Source organism: Stegastes partitus, unplaced genomic scaffold (genome assembly GCF_000690725.1).
Source record: "Stegastes partitus isolate 25-593 unplaced genomic scaffold, Stegastes_partitus-1.0.2 Scaffold324, whole genome shotgun sequence".
Lineage (NCBI taxonomy): Eukaryota > Metazoa > Chordata > Actinopteri > Pomacentridae > Stegastes > Stegastes partitus.
Genome location: NW_007578055.1, coordinates 286,954 through 291,403, shown reverse-complemented (window position 1 = coordinate 291,403; position 4,450 = coordinate 286,954).

Below are 4,450 nucleotides of genomic sequence, written 5' to 3'. Positions count from 1 at the left end.
TGTGTGTGTGTGTGTGTGTGTGTGTGTGTGTGTGTGTGTGTGTGTGTGTGGCAAGGTTGAATAGGTTTGAGTTTCTCAGCACCTCCTCCTCCTCCTCCTCCCCCTGTAAGTTTTTTTAAGTTCATGTGCTTCCTGAATGTTCCATATATTCCTCTTTTTTTTTTTCATTCTTTCCTTCCTTCTCTTTCTTTCTTATTTATTTATTTGCGCCAAAGGACCGTTGGAGTCTATTTTTAAGGCTCTGCTTTCTTGGTGATAAATGAGTTGCACTGAGCTGAACCTCATTTATTTTTAGGTGAGATTTTAGAGGTCGCGCACACGTGAACGCCGCCATGCAAATGAGTAAAAGTTCTTAATTATTTTTTCCTGAGAGCTGGCTCCGGTAAAGCAACTGTTGGTGTGAAGAGGTGTTCCATTAACAAACGAGGAGAGGAAGGATTAGGACGAGTCATAAATAAGTTTGTGATCTTGATGCGACATATTTCGCTGAATTAATTTCTCTTTAAAATACATTTTTATGCACAAGTTTTATTTAACATATTGTCACAAGTTCCTCGTAAAAATAGACGAGTACAAACAATCCAAGAGTTATTTTGAGACGGTCTGAAGGGTCGCTCTTTCAACACTCTTAAGTTATAGATATATATAGATGCATATATGTCTGCTTTATATGGTGTATGATGTAACGTCTGACACAGAGGGAGGGATATTTCATAAAAAAAATAAAAATAGAATAAAAAATGTCGATTTTTAAGCAATTGAGCTGCAAAAAAAACTAACTTTTGAACTAATCTGTCGTCAGATTCAGCAGCTTTGGGGGTAAAACACTCGAAACAAGTTACAGAAATCAAAACTAATTTGAAAAATATGGATAAAGAACAGACTGACAACCTTACAGTTAACTGTTATAGTTGCTGTGTGTCACTGTGTTCTTTTTTTCAGTCTTTAGGTTTGTTTTTCCGTTTCTCTTTACATGTCCCGAGGAAGGTCACGTCCGGTTATACATTCCCCCGTCCCCGAGTAAAAGATTATTGAAGAAAGTGCTCGAGAAACGTTGTTTATGCAAAGAAAACCTATAGGGCAAAAGTCAGCCAGGGACATGAGAAAAACTCGTAAAGCTCCGGTTTTATCTTCAACCATAAAGTTTGGAATTCAGTCCATTTGCTGCTGCGCGACTCGTCGTACATTTCATTCCACGTTTAATTAAGATATTTTACAAGCTCAGATTTCCATCAGTTTTTAATTTCTATGCTACTGCGGCGGTGTTATAGTATATTTTCCCCTGAATAATTTGATTAATTTTACTTTTAGCAACGTCAAATCTTAATCTGAAAACGGCCCGGAGAGAACAAAGCCGCGAGGGCTCGCTGGTACTTCAGTTAACAAAGTCGTTAAATTAGTCTCGAATAGCAATTAAAGCTGCAGCGTGAACTGCGGCTGGCGTGTTTACATGTGTACCTGCTCGTGTATTTGGGCTGCTGTTGGTTCACAAGTGTGTCACAAGTGTCTAAAGTCAACAGGATCTCTCACACTCTGATGCCATCTACTGTCACTTCAGCAGAAGTTCAGGGAGAGAGTTCAGAGAGGTTTCAAGTCTAAAACTGGAATTTTTAGAGTAGTGGCTGGAAGTAAACAACAAATATTCTGCTCTATCACAAGCATTTTTATTATTATTATTATCACAAAGTCCTATAAGCAAAAACAGAAATGAACACGTGTGGTTGTTGCGCTGGGTGACATTAGCGCTCAATAAAGAGACAACCAAGTATCAGAAAATGACTTTTAGTTAATTTATTAAGCCAAAAACAAACCGGTAGCTCCAGCTTTTTGAATGCTGGTTGGATAAAACAAGCTACACTGTGACTTATTAATGAATATATATGAATAATGTGGTTTGTGAAGTATCAGAAACGTGTAAAAAACATAAAAAGACCTGCAACTTACCAGAACCATAGCAAAATTTTTCTTCTTTTCTGGCATTTTTGAATTTATTTGTCAGGATAGTGAGACAGGAAAGTGGGGAGAGAACCTGCAGCAAATGGTCATGAGCGGGACTCGAACCCACGACCGCTGCGTCAAGGAACTATTGCCGCTGTTTATAGGTCGCCTGTTCAACTAGCTGAGCTATAGGGGCGCCCTCAACAACGAAAAACTAAACTGTGCAACTCAAACAATATTTAATTTATAAAATAAAACAATAAAAAAAAGCAAATTTAAAGCATCACATTAGGCTTCAGGAGAGCATGTAGGTATTTAAAAATGCTCTCTTTTGCAGCTTTTCTGTCATTTTAAAGTCTAAAACAATAATAATCTGCTCGTAAATCAATAATAAAAACAACTGTTTGTTGCGTAGACGACATAATCCGTTAACTTTAACTGAGAGAATCACAAGAGCGCTAATGTACAACTAGTTTGCACCATTTTTAAATGCAGAACGCTCTCATGTTCAAGCTTCTCTAGTGTTTCTTTGTTTTGCATTATTTAATATTGTCTGAAGCTTTATGAAAGCAGACAATCACTCGGGGCTTTGAGAAATTTTAATGCAACGTTACCCTTTTGAGAGTTTTTTTGAAGAGTAAAGAATGCATCATATAATCAAAACACCACCGACAGATGAGTCTATAATGAAGATAATCCTTCATTACACTGAACTAACCCCATTTATTCATCTTTTTAATTGTGAAATGAATCTCTGGGGTGTTGACTGACTGTTTTATGGACACAACAACACATACAAAGGCACCAACTTGCAGATGTTTTTGTCTAACATATGCTACACCCTTCATGTACACAAGAAAACAGTCCAGAGATTCACTGATAACGACTCATCTTCATCTGCAGCCACGTTTCAAAGAGATGTGCCGTTACAATCAGATGCATGCAGATCATTTGCTAAGTAATGTGCAAACAAGAGAGGAATTCTCCTCAAACTGTTCATGTCTGGATTAAATGTAATCCAAATTATATGTAGCTTCTTTCTCAGCAAACATGATAAATATGTAAAAGTTTCCTTCCCGAGTTTGTGTGATTTCAAAGTGACCCGACACCAGCACCCTCGTTACCCCCCCCCCTCCGTTATTTTCATTAAACTTCTGAACCATGACGTTACAATTAAAGCAACGTGAGCACAAAACATGCATGCAAATCCATGTTTAGATATTCTAGGCATCTGCTTCCGCAAAAAAAAAAAAAATCTAAATCAGCCCTAAAAGAATCAGCCACGGTGCATGAGCAGCTGCATTCAGGCTCCGAGCAGTCACGCCAAACAGTACGAGAACAGCCTGTACATCCAGGCTCTGTACAGGAACCGGGTCATCCGAGGACACGCTCAGATCCAGACCACTCGTGTTGTGGTGACGCTGGTGCCCTCCTCTGGCCCTCGCTGCTCCTTGCATGGTAATGCAAGCAGAGGCTGCATGTGACGGGGCTTTTGTGGTCACACACAAAGAGCGGCACACGTCTTTTATTGTGAGTTCAATTAGAGGTTTATGAGAGTATTTAAAGTTGAATGAAAGGTAAAAAATTTTAAAAAGGTGCAGCGGCTCCTCCGGACAGATCACGAGTGTTTCCCTAAACTATGAACAGAGAGTCATATTTTAATCTCTGGCAAGCATCCACGGTGTTAGCAGCATAATCCAGCCTGAACCCTGCAGCCGGTGAAACATGACACAGTTAATCATTATTAAAAAAGCAAGCGTGCATTATTGTGGTCAAACTGTGGAAAGACAGTGTGCACAATAAGAGTATCATCATCATTTAATCTCTGTGGCGGCATTATTAAGACAAACATCATCAGCTGTTGTTCTTTTTAGGAGATTCTTGTCGGTCTTAGTGCTGAACAAGGCCTGGACGGTGCAACCACTAGATGGCAGCACTAGCAGGACTTTTGGTGGAGGTTTAGTTACTCTTATCTCAACTTATTAGCCGTGTAGCTTCGAAAAAAATTCACACAACCATGGTGCGACCAGTACAACCACTAGGTGGCAGCACAAGCAAGATTTTTGGCGGAAATTTAGTTACTCTTATCTCGAAAAATTAGCCGTGTAGCTTCCAACAAAATTCACGCAACCACGGTGCAGCTGGCACACAAACTAGGTGGCAGCACTAGCAGGACTTTTGGCAGATATTTAGTTACCATTATCTCGAATTATTAGCCGTGTAGCTTCCAACAAATTTCACACAACCACGGTGCGACACGTGCATCGATTTAGGGCGATGTTTCAATATGTTTTGATGGATTTTAAAAAACAGTTAGCAGCGGCCATAAGTCTTAACGTAGTGGTGAACATACGTTTTAGCTGCGTACTGTTGCAAAGAAAAACACAAATGTCCGTATTTCACTATCGCCAGCTCCTTATTTTTTGGCGGTACAATAAAGGAAACACAAAAAGTGGAACATGTGCGTAAATATCCTTATTTTCAAAGCAATTTCAGCTTTGTAACTGCACAA